We start from the raw sequence: 18849 nt of genomic DNA, 5'->3' as shown, positions 1-18849 counted from the left end.
GCAGCGCTGCCCATTCATTTCAATGGGCAGGGGCAGTGCAGGAGCGGTGTATACACTGCTCCCCCGACCGCTCCAAAAGATGCTGCTTACAGGACTTTTCCTGTCCTGCACTCGGGCTTTCACACTGGGGTGGCTTGAGAGGCGCTTTTCAGGGGCGATTTTTAGCATTAAAATGCATGAAAAGTGCCCCAGTGTGAAAATCTACTGGCAGCCAGAGACTAATCCATTTAATCCTGTAGGACAAAAATTGCTATACCTACCTTTTCTGCAGCCGATCCAGTCCAGTCTCCATTGGAGGATGCTGTGTACAAAGAAAAAGCCGACAACGGCTAGGAAATGCTTGAGAAGTGATGTCACCCATAGACTTAAGCCTCGTACACAGGATGAGATTATCAGACGAATGATCGTCCTTTTTTTGCATGCAAATCTCAGATTGAATCTGATGAGTTTACTAAAGTCACAAAAATTCCCGTACAACAGAAAAAAAATTTTGAAGTGATGTCATGTGTTGTAATGCATTTGTATTGCATGTTCGAACAATAGCTGTACCGATTAAAGAAAATCGTACGATCTGGCACCGTACAAAAAAAATTTTCGTGCATGTCCAATAGAATAATATCGGATGAACTGTCCTGATCGGCTCTCGAAAGCTCTGTACTAACGATCCGATTATCGTACGATCGCTTCGAAAGCGGCATTTTCCTTACGATTTTCTGATCGTGTGTACGGGGCATTACTATGGGGCTTCCATTATCAGCTGCCTCTTCTGCACATGCCTGCACAGAGAAGCCACTGCTGGCAGCTTAGCATGGGACCAGACCGGATCGGCTGCAGAAAAGGTATGTATAGTGATGTAGGATGTGGCTGCCAGTAGATTTTGAGTTAGTTTTTGGCTGACTTTCTACTTCAGGCACAACGATTACCTGCAGTTGTACATTGCAATCAGCTGCGTTTAGATGCGGCTGCGTTTAAATATTCTTGCCATTTTTGATGTGCTTCCTGTTTTTTTTTCTTTCCTTGTTGCTGCTGCTGCTGCTATCTGCAGGAGAAATAGTACACTGCGCTTACCTGTGGTTATGTGCAGGACAGCTGCAATAAAATCGGTCCTGGACGCAGTCAAAATTTATTTTTTCTAACCGCACAAAACCCCATGTAACAAAACCGTTGCTAAATGCAGTGTGTGAATGGGGCCATAGGAAAGCATTGTGTGAGTTTAGCTGCGGTAGATAACTTGATCTATCTGCAGCTAAAAGCTGAATTATATCCGCCAATGTGAAAGGTGCCTTGAACTGCTATTTGTGTAGTCACCAAGTAGTGGTATTTCAAAGGGCATTGATGGGTCAGGGGGTGGGAGTGAGTTGGGGGATGGGAAAAAGTAAATCTGAAGAAAACATGCTTCTTAGCTAGGTTTGGGGTACTGGAAGGGACATTTCTGGGATACTCTGTTAGCCTGGGGAGAGGCAGGGCAAAGCTCAAATGGTAAAAGTGGGAAACAAATTTTTGGCCAAAGTGTGCTGCTGAGCGGAAATTGTAAAAAGGGAAATACATTTTTTTTTCTTTTTTCACAATCACCTTTGGTTCTTTTTAGAGCTGCACGATTAATCGTCAAGAGTCGTTATCGCAATTTTTTCCCCGTTGCGATCTTGACAAAAGTGTTTCACGATTCTGTCTAGGCAAAGAATTCTCTCTGCTCTTCTGAAGCCACAACCCTCAAAAGAAAGGAAGAGAAAAACTGGGCAGTCTCCCAAGAATCACAACATTCTTTAGGGTCGGTTCACACTGAGGCATCACGACTTGCAGCGCGACTGCCTCAGGCGACCCAGGACACGACTCAGCGGCGACTTGCAAAACGACTTCTGTATAGAAGTCAATGCAAGTCGTCCCCAAAGTCGTACAGGAACCTTTTTCTAAGTCGGAGCGACACGGTTCCATTGCACAGAACGGGACGCTACTTGTCAGGCGACTAGTTCGCCTGACAAGTCGTCCCAGTGTGAACCGAGACTTAGCAGTGGAACTTAAGTATAAACATTGTAACAATTTGTCAAAGGAATAGACTTTGTGTGTAAATGAGGAAAGTTTAACCACTAAAACTTTTTCTGACATTTGTTTCTCCAAGTTAAAATCATTTTTTTTTTTTTGCTAGAAGATTACTTAGAACCCCCAAACATTATATATATATTTTTTAGTAGAGACCCTAGAGAATAAAATGGTGGTTGTTGCAATATTTTATGTCACACTGTATTTGCGCAGCAGACTTTCAAATGCAATTTTTTTGGAAAAAATTACTTTATCCACTTGACGACCGCCGCATGTACATTTACGTCGGCAGAATGGCATGGCTGGGCAAATGGGCGTACAGGTACGTCCCTTTGAATTTTCCGCCATGTGGTCGTGTGCACGCACGAGCTCCGTGAGTATATCAGATCGCCGCCATTACTAGTAAAAAAAAAAAATATTAATAAAAATGCCATAAAACTAACCCCTATTTTGTAGACGCTATAACTTTTGCGCAAAGCAATCAATAAACGCTTAATGCGATTTTTTTTTTTACTAAAAAAATTTAGAGTACGTATCAGCAACTGAGGAAAAAATTGTTTGATATATTTTTTGGGGATATTATAGCAAAAAGTTAAAAATGTTTTTTTTTTTTCAAAATTGTCGCTCTATTTTTGTTTAAAGCGCAAAAATAAAAACCGCAGGGGTGATCAAATACCACCAAAAGAAAGCTCTATTTGTGGGAAAAAAAAAAAGAAGGACGTCAACTTTGTTTGGGCGCCACGTCGCACGACCGCGCAATTGTCAGTTAAAGCGACACAGTGCCGAATCGCAAAATGTGCTCTGGTCTTTGGCCAGCCAAATGGTTCGGGGCTTAAGTGGTTAATGAATTTAAAATAAAAAAAAAACCTAACCAGTAAAGTTAGCCCAATTTTTTTTCTATAATGTGAAACATTTTACATCGCGAAAATCGTGATCTTTTTATTCTAAGCAAAAAATTGTGATTCTCATTTTGGCCAAAATCGTGCAGCTGTAGCTCTAGTTCTTTTTAAACCATTCAATAAAATAGCAAAATTGTTCTAGTGAATATATATATATATATATTATATACACACACACACACTGCACTGGGATAATTTAAATGCCTTCTAACATAGTACATTAAGCCTCATGTTTTTTCAGTGTGTAGAGAGCATAGCTGAAAACCTCATCAGTACAGGATTACATCATTAAAGTAACTCAGGACATCTGGCAAGGCCGATAACGTTTCAAGCTGATTCAAGATAAAGCAGATTGTAAAACAACACGTAAACAAATGGTAGCCTTTAACAAGCATAAAGTTTTCAAACTAAATTCACTGAAGTATGCATTTTTAAACCTCACCAAAAAAGATGGAATAATCATCCTAATGGTGGAGTCACAGGCAATCAGTGCTACTAAAAACAGGACTGTAAACCTAAACTCAAATGTACAATTAAAAAAAATGCAGCTCTATTCCAATGTGTATAAGAAAGCAGATTATGTTTTCTCTAAGCGATCCCTGGCATCAGGCTATCTTTCTATCTTTATTATACTGCTGGATTACGGCTAGAGTAGCTAGCAAGAACACGTCTGCCTTATACTGAAGACTTGTGCAGGGGAAAGGCTTGGGAGGTAAAAAGACAAGTGAAGACAGGTGAAGGGACATCTTGCCTGTATATGACTTAGTGGTGGTCACGTCTGCTTTTATTTCTGCATTAGAGTGTGGTAGAAGGCCTTCAGAAGTCAATGGAAATGCATCAATGCAATGCAACTTTAGGAAACACATTTCATAACTCTGATGATATCTGCTCCTAACTAGGGATGGGCTTTATGTTCGGGTCGAACATGAGTTCGACTCGAACATTGGCTGTTCGCCCGTTCGCCGAATAGCGATATACAACGGGGGGAAGGGCCACTCGGTGACCCCGCCCCCCTCTGATGCACAGTGAAGTTCCTGTGCGTCAGAGGGGGCGGGGTCACCGGTGGCCCCACCCTCCATTATATAAGAACGGTCACCTCAACAGAAGAGTCACACAACAAAAGACTCCCACTGAGGCGGATCGTGCGGAGGACGAAGCGGAGAAGAAGCCGGACGAGAAGAGCGGAGGAAGAAGAGGGGGAAGAAGAAGATGTTGAAAGAAGAACAACACAGAAGGAAGACCAGAAGAAAGAAGAAGATGGAAGAAGCGGGGAAAGAAGAAGAAATTAATTAAGTAATTGTCAAAAACCGTCTCTTACCTTTAACATTTTTTACACTTTTTTTGTGAAATGGTAGGGTTATATTTGTACCCCATTACCAATTCACACAGGGGGGCCGGGATCTGGGGGTCCCCTTGTTAAAGGGGGCTTCCAAATTCCGATAAGCCCCCCACAACCACTGGGCAAGGGTTGTGGGGATGAGGCCCTTCTCCCCATCAACATGGGGACAAGGTGCTTTGGGGGGGCTGCTATCCCAAAGCACCCTCCCAATGTTGAGGGCATGTGGCCTGGTACGGTCCAGGAAGGGGGGGTGCTCTCTCGTCCCGCCCTCTTTTCCTGCGGCCTGCCAGGTTGCGTGCTCGGATAAGGGTCTGGTATGGATTTTTGGGGGGACCCCATGCCATTTTTTTTTTTTAATTTTGGCGCAAGGTTCCCCTTAAAATCCATATGGATTTTGAGGGAGACCCCCACGCCATTTTTTTTTTTTTTTTTTTTTTTTAGAATCTTGGCACGGGGTTCCCCTTAATATCCATACCAGACCTGAAGGGCCTGGTATGGAATTTAGGGGGACCCCCACACATTTTTATTTTTCATTTTGGTTCGGGGTTCCCCTGTGGGAAAATTCCAAGCTGTTTTTATCAATGAACTTTTATGTGTATTGCCAGACCGACAATTCATTATAGCCAGCACTAGCGATAGTACTTTTAATTTACTTTTTTCCCTTTAGAAATGTCATTTTGCACTCGGACTGTTCTAAACACAGGAAACATGCGCCACTTTACAGGCATACTATAGGCACCCCCCAGGTACAAAATTTAAAGGAATATTACACCTTTATTGTTTCACTTTAAGCATTATTAAAATCACTGCTCCTGGAAAAACTGACATTTTTGAAACTTTTTTTTGCATTGATCCATGTCCCCTGGGGCAGGACCCAAGTACCCAAACACTTTTTATGACAATAACTTGCATATAAGCCTTTAAAATTAGCACTTTTGATTTTTCATGTTCATGTCCCATAGACTTTAACGGTGTTCGCGTAAGTTCGTCTAAGTTTTTGCCTGTTCGCATGTTCTGGATGCGAACTGAACGGGGGGTGTTCGGCTCATCCCTACTCCTAACCTACAGAATTATTGCAAGAAATACTCAAATATTTCATATATTCTGTGAAAATTTTTCACATTAAAGTGAACATTTAAATGTTCACATTTTAAAGGGTATTAGGTGATCTCTTTTTAAAGGGTTGAAGTTGATTTTTGCCCCAAATATGCAAATAACCATAACAGAAGCATTCAGCAATGTAGCTGGCACCAAGAAGTGTTTAAAGCGTATGTCTGGGGAAAAAAAAAAAAAAAAAAAACATTTACTATAAATATACATACAGATACGATATGCTTTTTCCCAGAAAACATGACTCCGTTTTATACATTTACAAAGGCGCACAGAAAAAACATTGATCTGGCAGAATGCTTGTATGTTCCTATCCTCCTACTTGAGTTGTCAACACAAAGCCCCTGCTGCACTGGAATCACTAGCAGAGCTGTCAGCCTTTGCCAATGCTCTCTTGTTGGACTACAGAACTCCTCTAACACAAAAGGTATGTGTGGATAACACTTCCTGGGATTTCAGTGCAGCAGAGATGGCTCAAACAGGAGCTATAAGCTCACTAAATTTCTGGCAGGCAAACAGGTATTTTCCTGTACTTGTGGCATTTCTAAAGAGGAAAAACATTGAAAAAGTGCACACATTGTAGAGATATAATGTTTTGTTTGTTTTTTTTTTTTTGCTCAGACACACACTTAAAAGGCTGACTTATTTCACAGGACTGCTATTTATTGGTTCTCCGGTCACTTTTTAAAAAATTAAGTCAGCAGTTGACCTTTGGCGCTCACATTGGAGCGATTTGACATGTCAAATTGTATGCAAAATCTGCTGCAATTGCACCATCCGAATTGGTGCGATGCCGCATTTGTGGCGCCGCACCGATTCCCAAAAGTAGTTTCTGTACTACTTTTGGTAACTTCGGGGTGCGATTTCCATAGACATCTGTGCAGAAACCCACACAGATGTCTCTGAAATCGCCCCCGAAGCCGGAACTGACATGCGGGAATGAAATCGTGCGAGTTCAGCTGAACTTACCTGTCCAGGGATCCAGCACTGTGCTCACCCAGGGTGGTTCTCCTTTACCCACCTAGCTGAACATAAATCAACATGTAAAAGGCTGTAAAGTGACCAAGAGAGATTCTAAAAGTCCCATGCACCTTCTGTGACAGGTGACAGAGTGACCGGCAGCCTTTTATACCATTTGCAACAACGGTTCCTGCACTATTTCTGTGCTTTTGGTGATTTGAGTGCGACTACAATAGACCTGTGAATGAAGCTGCAAAGATGCCTTTCAAGTCGTTCCCGAAGTCGCACTGATGTGAAATTTCAGATGAAGTCGCACAAATTCAAAGCTGTATTCAATGTGAACGAGAGCTAAAATTAAAATCGCACAGATATCAGCAAGCTGCACATGAAATTGCACTGCTTTGAAGTCACACTGAAGTAGCGCGGATTCAAAACTGCACTGGTGTAAACCAGGGCTTACATGTTAATCATATTCAACCTGAGTAACATTTAGCACTAATGTCCCCTACTGAACATCAATGTCACCCCCCCAAACACCAAATACACAACGCCTTTTTCCCCACTAACGGGGTTGGTGATGCTCATGACATAATTGACCACTAAGCACAGCGGTTGGTCTTTTTTTTTTTTTCACCAACAAGCAATATAGGGGGCACCATGGCACTACTGACTGCTATACATGATGTCCCAACAGCTGTTGGTTGCTATGTAGTTTCTAACCGTTTTTATGTAGTTATTCCTTAAAAAGGAACTGCAGTCTGCTCACATAATTTGTAATAAAAACATCTTTGCCATTCTGAAGCTTCCCTCCAACCACTTTGCACATTTTATATGAGGCTGTCACTTGTGGCACAGTAATTAGCAGGATATTGTGGGTACAAGAAAGGAACACAAGGGGGCGCCAGCTAAGTGCAGCATCAATGGGTTTATTACGATTATAAAGCCAATTGTCAATTATGAACTACCTATAATATACTAGCATACAGTGCATCCGGAAAGTATTCACAGCGCTTCACTTTTTCCACTTTTTGTTGTTATGTTACAGCCTTATTCCAAAATGGATTCATGTTATTATTTTCCTCAAAATGCTACAAACAATACCCCATAACAACAACGTGAAAGAAGTCTGAAATCTTTGCAAATTTATTTTAAAAAAAATAATACTCGTACATAAGTATTCAGATGTGGCCTTTGCCATGACGCTCAAAATTGAGCTCAGGTGGATCCATTTCCCACTGATCATCCTGTTTCTACAACTTGGAGTCCACCTGTGGTAAATTCAGGTGATTGGACATGATTTGGAAAGGCATACACCTGTCTATATAAGGTCCCACAGTTAACAGTGCATGTCAGAGCACAAACCAAGCCATGAAGTCCAAGGAATGGTCTGTAGACCTCCGAGACAGGATTGTATCAAGGCACAGAAAAAGGTCTGCAGAATTGAAGGTCCAAATAAGCACAGTAGCCTCCATCATCCCTATAGGGAGGTAGTTTGGAACCAGGCACCGCTCATCACCTGGCCAATACCATCCCTTCAGTGAAGCATGGTGGCAGCAGCATCATGCTGTGGGGATGTTTTTCAGAGGCAGGAAGCGGGAGACTAGTCAGGATCGAGGGAAAGATAAATGCAGCAATGTACAGTGACATCCTTAATAAAAACCTGCTCCAGAGTTCTCTGGACCTCAGACTAGAGCTGCACGATTCTGGCCAAAATGTGAATCACGATTTTTTTGTTTAGAATAAAAAGATCACGATTCTCTCACGATTCTTGTGACGTAAAATCTTTCACATTATACAAAAAAAAAAAAAGGGGATAACTTTACTGGTTAGATTTTTTTTTTTTTTTTTTAATTCATTAAAGTAATTTTTTCCAAAAAAATTGCATTTGAAAGACTGCTGGGCAAATACAGTGTGGCATAAAATATTGCAACAACCACCATTTTATTCTCTAGGGTGTCTACTAAAAAAAATATATGTTTGGGGGTTCTAAGTAATTTTCTAGCAAAAAAAATTATTTTAACTTGAAACCAACAAATGTCAGAAAAAGGTTTAGAGTTTAAGGTGTCCGTTTATGAAGCAGTGATCAGCGGTGATCCCGAGGATCGCCGCTGATCACAGTCCATAAACAGTTTATGAAACAGTGATAATTGGGGGAGAACATGTTTGAACTTGTTCTCCCGCCGATTATCTCTACACACGGAGAATCCTCATTGAATGACACAGAAACGGCCAGTTTATGAAGCGGTGATCTCACCGCTTCACTGGCGATCGGAGTCAGAATTCACACTCCCAGGTTCACCAGCTCAGAGATGGTGAATCGGGAAGTGAAGAGGAAATCTGGGGGGATCTGAGGGGGAAGGAGGAAGATTTTTAACTTCCTTATGCCTCGTTCAGACCCCCCAACACTGTAAGCATGTCCCCCTGTCATATTTATGTGTATACATATATACATATAATGTGTATACACATATATATATATATATATATATATATATATATATATATATATATATATATATATATATATATATTGTGTGTGTGTATACATATGTATATAATGTAGGGGGACTCATTATTTTATTAACAGTAATTCACGCCGTCTGTCCGTGTATTGAGCGGTGATAATTTATCACTGCTTAATAAACTGACATCTCTGTATTTCTGGTGCTGTAATCTCGTAAAGTCTCACGAGATTCCAGTATCAGGGGCCGTTCTCCACTGTTGAAAGCATTTGTAGATCTCTTCACTCCTCCAAAGGTGAAGCGATCTACAAAGCTTCATAAACTGGCACACAGAGGAGAAAGATCTTCACTGTGAATGCCGGAGAACGAAGCAGTGAATAGATTTCACTGCTTCATAAACGGACACCTAAGTGGTTCAACTATTTTCACTTACACAGGAAGTCTATTCCATTGACAAGTTGTTACAATGTTTATACTTAAGTTCAACTAATAAAAGAATGTTTTGTTTCTTGGCAGACTGCCCAGTTTTTCTCTTCCTCTCTTTTGAGGGCTGTGGCTTCAGAAGAGCAGAGAGAATTCTTTGCATAGAAAGAATTGTGAAACACTTTAGTCAAGATCGCGATAACGATTCTTGACGATTAATCATGATAACGATTCTTGATGATTAATTGTGCAGCTCTACCTCAGACTGGGGTAAAGGTTCATCTCCCAACAGGACAGCGACCCTAAGCACACAGCCAAGATAAGGAGTGGATACGGGACAACTGTGAATGTCCCTGAGTGGCCCAGCCAGAGCACAGACTTGAACCCGATTGAACATCCCTGGAGAGATCTGAAAACGACCAACGCTCCTCATCCAAACTGATGGAGCATGAGGTCCTGAAAGAAGAATGGGAGAAACTGCCCAAAAATGGGTGTGCCTGGCTTGTGGAATCACTCAAAAAGACTTGAGGCTGTGATTGGTGCCAAAGGTGTTTCAACAAAAGTATTGAGCAAAGACTCTAAATAATTATGTAGATGGGATTTTTTTTTTCCCCTTTTTTATTTCTAATAAATTTACAAAGATTTCAACTTTTTCAAGATTAAAACTTTTTTCATGTTGTCATATGACAACATTTCATGTCATATTGTTTGTAGATTTGTTAGGAAAATTATGAATTTAATCCATTTTGGAATAAGGCTCTAACATAACAAAATGTGGAAAAAGTGAGTACTTTCCAGATGCACTGTATCTCTAGATCTATCTAGGGGGGTATAAGCTAAATTCATGTGGATGGTGCATTATCATTAGTTTCTGCCACAATTTAAATTGCGATCCGAATACAGTGCGGGGGGGGGGGGGCACCGCAGTGTGGGTGTGTATGGCACCGCAGTGTGGGTGCAAATCGCATGCAGAGAGAGAGAGATTTTTCCTGTATTGTGGGCATTTGGGAGGGTTTACTAAAGTTATCTGCAAACGCTTCTAAACGCAAACGCTCATAAACGTGGCAAGTAAAAGTTTTTAACCGTTGGTTACTAGCTGTCAAGTTCCAGCGTTTAGAAGAGGTTTTCAAACGTCCTGTGTACATAAAGCCTTGCTGAGAATTTCCAATATTTTCCTATATGCATTTTTATCTTAAAAGTCAAACCTTTTTTCATTTTGGAGGGTTGCAACCGCTGTCTTTTTTTTTTTTACCATCTTTATCCCATCACAGGGATTTCTCCTCACTCCCTGTCACATAAAACGAGAGGAAATCCCTTCAAAAGTGAGGGCATCTCTGGTTACCATCAGAACTAGTGGGATGATTAAAAGATTTATTACTCTATTTATGTTCTGGTAAAAACCCAAATTTGGGGTTTTCTTTCACTCTCAGGGATAAAGAGTAAACAAGACAAACAGAGGGTGAATCTTTCTAACAGGTGTACAGACAGCAAGTAAAAACCCCCAGAGGATCAAATTCCTCTCCACGCAATGCAAAACACAAAAAATGTTGCCTCCAGTTGTACTTTAAAGCAGTTCTTCAGCTGTTCTCTAAAAAAAAAAAAAAAAAAAATTAAAAAGTCAACAGCTACAAATACTATAGCTGCTGGCTTCAAATAATATGTCACTGTACAGGAATCCAGCACTGTCCTCACTGGCTCCAGAAGTTGACTTTGGGCAGCCGGCTGTGACTGTTTGCAGCGCTTTGTGAATGGTCCCGCAGTTTGAGACCGGTGATCTGTCCCAGAAGGCTGCAGGAGAAGGAGGGGGGGGCGTCAAAACTAGGTACCTGCAGAACTTTCCCTTTTGGATCAATTGATTACAACTATGTTAAATACTGTTAGTTCTGAACAGCATAACCAGTAAGCGATCATGTCTGACCAAATGCATGAAGAAACATTTGACAGAGCAATTAAATTGGGCAGCACAGTGGTATAGTGGGTAGCACTTTCACCTAGCAGTAAGAAGGGTCACTGTTTCCAATCCCAACCACGACACTACCTGCCTGGAGTTTGCATATTCTCCCGATGCCTGCGTGGGTTTCCTCCGGGTACTCCGATTTCCTCCCACACTCCAAAGACATGCTGGCAGGTTAAATGGCTACTGTGTAAAATTGGCACTAGTATGTGTATGTATGAATGTGCGTTAGGGACCTTAGATTGCAAGCTCCTTCAGGGCAGAGACTGATGTGAATGTACAATGTATATGTAAAGCTCTGCATAAAATTGACAGTGCTATATAAAAGTACCTGAAATAAAAGCCAATGCCACATTAATAAAGTAGATCGTCATATGGTATAAGAAGTGCTATTTGACCACGTCAGACATAGTCTCTCAACATAAATGGCAGTATAAACTGACAGCTCAGAGATAACCCTAGAATTTTTTTAGTATACTAGATTTAAAACAAATACAAACATATCAATAACATACTATGCCAAAAGAAAGTTAAAAAAACATAACTTTTTTTTTTTTTTTTTTAGGAAATACAAGGCAATTTATTCAGATTCATTCAGAAATTAGTATCTGAAAATGAGACCATAAGATGTAAAAACTAGAGAAATTTGCTTTCCCTATCCTGATAAATGTACCTATCATTTATGTGAATAGGAAAAGTCACTTAACCTGTAGAGTGTGGCGTCCAGCAAGAGAACAATACAAGTAAACATTAGGACTGAGGGTGTTAGAGTGAGCAAAGATACACAAGTAACATTCCCGGAAACCAAACACATGGCTCTATGGATTGCATTGTTTGGAAAAAATTTCATGTGGTCAAGAATCTTATTCAGCTATTCCTTTAAAAGGGCACTGGCATTTGTGTCACATAACTCCTATTCTGCGATTTTGTCACCACCACAATAGTACGTTTATATTTAGAGATCAGTAAGCAAAAACAAACAACCAAATAAAAAAAAAATTGAAAAAAAAAGGATGACCACAATCCAGACATCCACAAACGCATGACAAAGCTATGCAAATGACAATACTCCACTACTATTTTTTTAATACACCGCACACATTATTCAGATAGCTTGCAAAATAAATTCGTTTTTTCAGGTAGAAGCATTCTAAATGTGGCAAGCCCTAATAACCACTGGAAATATTAAAAGTAAAAAAAAAAATACAAAAAATATGAAGCACAAGCAGCCTTCGCAGCAATAAGGCACAATTCTGGGAAGAAACACAAGTAGACTTAGTTGCTGCCTACTAAAGATACACAATACTAACATCATTCTGTTTACATGTATTTCAATTTCAAGCCTGCCTGGTATTGCAATCATAAAGACAATTTGTGCTTGAAATGGATAAAGCAAAGAACGTGTACACATTCCAAATGCATGCAACAGGAATGAAAACAGACATCTTCCGGCTATAGCTAACTGTACACCATGCTGCTGCTAAAGCCCCTTCAATAAACGCAGAAATAACATACAATTAGACAAGACACTGACCTTTAAGGACCAAGCATCAGCAATGAATGCTTTTTGTCAGCTACCCTCCAGGTGACTGCTGCTTCGTCAGTAAATAGGTTATCATACCTCTATGAACGCCTCCTCTCCACCTATCTGGATTTCTTTATGCTACCAGGGAAGCAAAGGGGAGGAGGTGATGAATTTATTCAGGAACCCTCATGGATGATTAAAAAACACTTCCATACACATACTCTCTAGGGTCCCTGCATGTGTTTATTCCCATCCCTTGTCAAATGTCCCTTCCAGTCTATTGTACTGATGCTTAATTCTTCATTTTCCACACTATGGGAATATTGTGAGGGAACACAAAAGAGGATGTACCAGGAGACAGTGTTATGGAGGAGAAAGGGGCGTATCAAAGTGGGGGAGGTGGCTGAGGAGGCTTTGTTTACGATGGATAGAGGAGGGCTTATTTATTTTGATGGAGTTCAGGCTCAGCTGTAACCTGCAGTCTCCAGAGAGGTAGAGGAAGGAGGAGAAAGTCCTAGACAGACAAGCAGCACAAAGCCATGCTACACAAGGATGTATAGAAAATAAAAATGACACATCTGACCATTCAGCTTCAAAACCTTGATTGATCGGGCTGAATGCAAAATATTTGCACTATTCGCTAATCATTGCTGCTTACTTCCACACATGCCCTTCTGAGCAGAGTTCCCCCAACATGCACAGAGACATATATCTGCATGTTGAGTAAAAATGGGATCTACAAAAGGTCTGATTGGGGTCGATGGAGTGAACAAAAGCCCATACATATGGTGCCCTTATACAGCAGATGGAAGGCTGTAGTGTTTCTACAAAGGAAAAAAAAAAAATGGTTAAGCAGTGATCCCTAACCAATGGATATTTTTGTTGTTGCTTGGAGACTAACAGTTAAGAGGCTTATTCCATAAGGCACTGCGAAGAGCAAAAAAAAAATAAAAAATTTATAGCAACCAGATTTTAGTTTAGTGTAATCAGATTTCTTATTGGTTGTTATGGGTTACTGCATATTCCAATGCACTTTATATCTCATGAAAGAACATTTTGACTTGCGCTAAGCACACTTTGCTACAGTAAATATGAGCACTTGGAAATGCAGAGACCATTTACATATGATCAAAAAAATAAAATTTAAAAAAAGGTAAAAGGGGAAATTAGATAAAATTTCAACAGAACAGACTTTTCATCCAAAGTTAGCACTCTAAAAGTGGGTACACACTATAAGAGCTCTTTCACACTGACAGCGTGGGAGCATTGGCGGTAAAGTGGCACTAGTTTTAGCAGCGCTTTACCGTCACTTTTCAGGCGCCAGCGGGGCGCTTTTAACCCTCGCTAGCAGCCGTATAAAGGGTTAAACGTGCCACTGCCATGGCGCTTTGGCAGCGCTGCCCACTGATTTCAATGGGCAGGGGCGCTTTAGGAGCAGTGTATACACCGCTTCTAAAGCGCCTCAAAGAAGCTGTTTGCAAGTGTTCCATCAGATATGGCGACCAGTCAGAAATGGTAACAGAAGTGACATTCAGTCACCACCATCTTGCTACACCCCACACTCCTCCACAGTAAGGATACACCGTGGAGGGGGCAAGCAGACATCTTGTTACACCCACCGGAGTTTTGCATGTCACAGTTATTTTTAACAGTAAACAGAGCTTATATGGTGACATACAGTATTTGGAAATCCATCGGACTGTTTACATGTTGAATTATAAAATCAGAGGTGTTCTGATTGCAATCTGCCATGTGCAGCAGCTCTCCAGCTGTAAGGTATCCTTCAGTATATCTTCTAGGACTGCAATCTGCCATGTGCAGCAGCTTTCCTGGGATCATCCCAGGAGAGCTGCTGCACATGGCAGATTGCAGTCCTAGAAGATATACTGAAGGATACCTTACAGCTGGAGCGGTGGACCCTGAGGACCCATACACACCTTATTGCTGCCTACTACTACATGCCTACTACCCCTGCAGGGGTGCAGGGAGCTGGTGAGTGGGGATCTTTGAGGGGGAGCACCGCAAGTCACTGGATCTGATCAGCTGTGTTCACGAAAGTCACCTATCACAGACGTTTTTACTTCCGGTTTGGATTTTGATACACTATTTTTTACACTATTATATATATTTTTTTCTCATCAATTTTTTCCACTAAGTTGTTCAGCAACCTTTTCATTAATCTTTCACCAGTTTTATATTATCTAATGTGCAGTCCTGCACTATATGTCTAATGTTGGGACTATTTAAATTCACCTTTATGCTTATAAGCACATTTGGACACATTCGGGGATCTATATAATTTTGTACCGTGGTGTTTTATCTAATTTTATTTATTTACTTTATTTATGTTTGGATTGTCACCATTGATTTTTATAAACTGTCACCTAATTAATTTATGTTGATTAGCCACAGGGTGTACACCTGCATGTAGGTATGAGACTGACCTGCTAGTACAGCCCACTCAGGTAACGCAGGACATCTAGATCCACTACCTAATGAGGGCTAAAGGGGTGAATTTACTATTATATTTTTTCTGATTCCTTTGAGGTTTATTAAATCAAGGTACCCTGATAAGGTAGCGCCATTCAACCCTAATTAATTTCTCTTTATTATTTAACTCACCCCTTCGGGGGTAAGTGCAAGGGGGGCTGCAAGCCTTCAGGTCCGTGAGCGCGGAAACCCTTCCCTTATTTTCATAGTTCAGTTACTTTGTAAAGTTTAAAAAAAAAAAAAAAAAATACTATTTATTCTTAAATATCTATATGCAGTGGTAAATATAAATAACCAGCTATATGGTTGGGTAATAAAATATCTAATCCACTCTGAGAATAACAGACAGAAGAGAAATACATACAGTATTATTAAAAGGTTGAATCTGGTACATATCGGACTCCAAGAACAAAATTTTTATTTAAAGACCTAAAACGCTGTTCTTTTTTTGCAGATTTTTGGACAGGACTGTAATATAATGTTATGTATGACAGTACAAATATTATCATCAAAAAATTGATACCTGTATGGCCAGCATAAGTCAAAATGAGCCTTTATAGTACAAAAAACAGCAGATAATCACTACTATAAGGGGTTAATTTATACTGCCGGGAAAGTAGACTGGTCTGTTGTTCCTACTGCTTAGGAACAACGATCGGTCTCCTCCTCTAGGCATTCCTATCCCCCCCCCAGTTAGAAACACTCCCTAGGACACACATTTAACCCCTTGATCACCCCCTAGTGTTAACCCCTTCCCTGCCAGTAACATTTGTACAGTAATCGGTGGCTATTTTTAGCTCTGATGGCTGTATAAATGTCAATGGTCCAAAAAAAGTGTCAAAAGTGTCCGATCTGTCCGCCGCAATGTCGCAGTCCTGCTAAAAATCACTGATCACCGCCATTACTATTAAAAAAATATATTGTAATATATATATTTTATAATAATAATAATAATAATAATGCCATAAATCTATCCCCTATTTTGTAGACGCTATAACTTTTTCTCAAACCAATAAATATACGCTTATTGCGTTTTTGTTAACCAAAAATATGTAGAATACATATTGGCCTAAACTGATGAAGAATTTTTTTATTTTTTTTTAATTTTGGGATATTTATAGCAAGAAGTAAAAAAATATATAAATAATCATTTCAAAATTGTCGCTTTTTTTTTTTGTTTATAGCGCAAAAAATAAAAATCACAGGTGATCAAATACCACTAGAAGAAAGCTCTATTTGTGGGGAAAAAAAAGGACATCGATTTTACTTGGGTACAGCGTCACACAACCGCGCAATTGTCAGTTAAAGCAACACAGTGCCGTATCGCAAAAAAAAATGGTCATTAAGGGGGCAAATCTTTCAGTCCTTAAGTGGTTAAGTCCCATAGATCCAATCACTGTCCCCCAACAATCCCCTGCACAGCATCGCTATTCTGTACAGTGATGCAGGGCAGAAGATATGAGAGCCAACATGAATTAATCAACAGCTGAGCTGGTCATCTTCTGAACACACATAGTCCATCATTGTAACCATTTAGAACTTCTAGAACTGCAGTCAATTAGTAGGTTCACACTGTCATGTGACAGTTGCAGCTCTATTCTGATTGGAATGTAGCACAGCTTTACACAGAACTTTATTATTGGCAACAGTGTTCCTTAACTTCTCACTATAACTGTGTACACATAGCAGGAAATGCACTGTACACTCTCACTCTGGATCTGTGTTTACACATGTGGCTGGATTTTTTTTATACTGATTTTTTTAGGTTTATGTAAGTGAAACTCTTTGCATAATAAATTATGGAGTATGTTGTAGGTATGAGCACTGCAGACTGTGTACAGTGTATACCATAGGTAAGTGTAGGCTATTTAACTATGCTCTAAAGCCCAACTTCAGAATCATACTCAGCAATCACTTTCTTGTCCCATGAGGAAATCAGTTTAAACCCATTACAGTTCTGTAATAACTGCTTTCTTTCTTTAGGAGATACCATATACTGTACTTAGTTCTGTGATGTCATCAACTGCTAAGTGGATGCCAAGTACCGCAGGGTAGATGGGAGGAGAAAAACGGACAATGCACGTCATTTCCTACCTTAATTGCAAGATAAAGCTGGCCATACATTATACATTTTTTTTCTTCAATTTCCTTTAGATTTACCTTCAACTATGTATTAGAAGGACCTGCCTGATTGCATGAAAAATGTAAAGTGTTTAAGGTTTGACCTCATATTATATGGTTTTGGTAAATCTAAAGGAAAATTGTAGAAGAAAATTGTTTAATGTATGGCCAGCTTAAGGCATCATTCCCACAAGGCGGATCCGCTGCCTCGGAGTCTGCCAGCTCAGCAGGAGATCTCTTCGTTGATCTCCGCCGAGCTGGAGGATGACAGGTCCCTCTCTGCTCACTGAGCGGGGAGGGGCTTGTCCAGCGCCGCTGCTGTCTATGGAGGGATCGGATGAAAACGGACAGCATGTCTGCTTTCGTCAGATCTCACCCGATCCAATCCGCCAGCAGCGGATGCGAACATAGGGGCATCCGTCTGCTTTTAGCGGATCGGACCGGGTCAGATGTCAGCGGACATGTCCCCCGCTGACATCCGTCGCTCCATAGACTAGCATGGAGTGCCCATTCAGGTCCGCCATCAAAACGGACAGGCGGACCTGAACGGTCCGACCATGTAAAAGGGGCCTTAGACTACATTTCTCATCAGTGCATGGGATTCTAGTTAGATGTGTGCCTGAGTGAGGAGGTTTCTACTCACAGGAGGAGTAGTGTTGACTTAAAGGGGTTGTAAAGGCAATTTTTTTTTAAATAACAAACATGTTATACCTCCACTGTGCAGCTGGTTTTGCAGAGAGTGGCCCTGAACCTGGTCTTCTGGGGTCCCTCGGCAGCTGTCTCAGTGTCCAGGAGAATGACAGCATGTTTCCTTGAGTTTCAAAGTTTAGATACACTTTTTTTATTTAGTTTTTTTTTTTTTTTTTTTTTAAAAAACAAGAGCTGGATGCATTCCTAAATTCACAAAATGTATCTGGATTTCCATTTTTCGTCATGGCACCCTTTAAAATTCTGCACAAATCTCAAGGCACCCTATTCTAAAATTCAAAGAACTAATAGCTTTATATAATGTAGCAAAATCCACACAGGTACGACACCCAACATGATTTATTATTACAAAGCTAATACACCTTTGCACACTAGTGCTGGCTAATATTTTGGCATTCCTGTTTTCCTTCACTCGGCTAAAAGTGACCCCCATGGTAATGGAGAGGGACAAGAGAGGGGAAAACAAGGAGGCTGGTGCCTGATGGCCTTCTTATCAACCTATGATATCATCAGTTGTTAGGATGCAAGCAGCTGGCCTCACTCACAGTGTCCAAGTTTGTAATCTACACAATTAAAAAAAAAAAAAAAATATGATTTGTGTAACAAAAAAGGCAGGCTTGATCAACCTGCTGGCTTGTTTTTGGGCAATTTTTAGGCATTTTGCCAAGGCACCCCTGAGGAACCCAGAAGGCACTCTGGTTGAAAAAGATAGCTCTACATCAACAGTGGGTATGGGATAGCATATATAGAGGTCTTCTATTTGTGTTCTTTTTTTTTTTTTTTGTTAGTTGAACTAGATTGCGTTTTTTTTTTTTTTTTAT

At 40.4% G+C, this 18849-nt stretch overlaps 1 protein-coding gene across 2 annotated transcripts in view; it reads right to left on the bottom strand.

Moving 5' to 3' along the window:
* The window catches only part of EPB41 (erythrocyte membrane protein band 4.1), a 294248-nt gene that overhangs the window by 261372 nt on the left and 14027 nt on the right, over positions 1-18849 (bottom strand). The window contains exon 1 of one of the 2 annotated variants that reach the window (XM_073615540.1): positions 12719-13051. The exons of the other annotated variant lie outside the window; for it this stretch is intronic. The gene's annotated coding sequence lies outside the window, so the exon portion shown is untranslated. Of the gene's footprint in view, positions 1-12718; positions 13052-18849 lie in introns of those variants that run through there. 2 annotated transcript variants of the gene reach the window in all.

The sequence above is a fragment of the Aquarana catesbeiana genome, linkage group LG02 (assembly GCF_042186555.1).
Source record: "Aquarana catesbeiana isolate 2022-GZ linkage group LG02, ASM4218655v1, whole genome shotgun sequence".
NCBI classification, from domain to species: Eukaryota; Metazoa; Chordata; class Amphibia; order Anura; family Ranidae; genus Aquarana; species Aquarana catesbeiana.
Note: the sequence above shows the minus strand (reverse complement) of the source record. Positions and strands in the feature narration are given on the sequence as shown.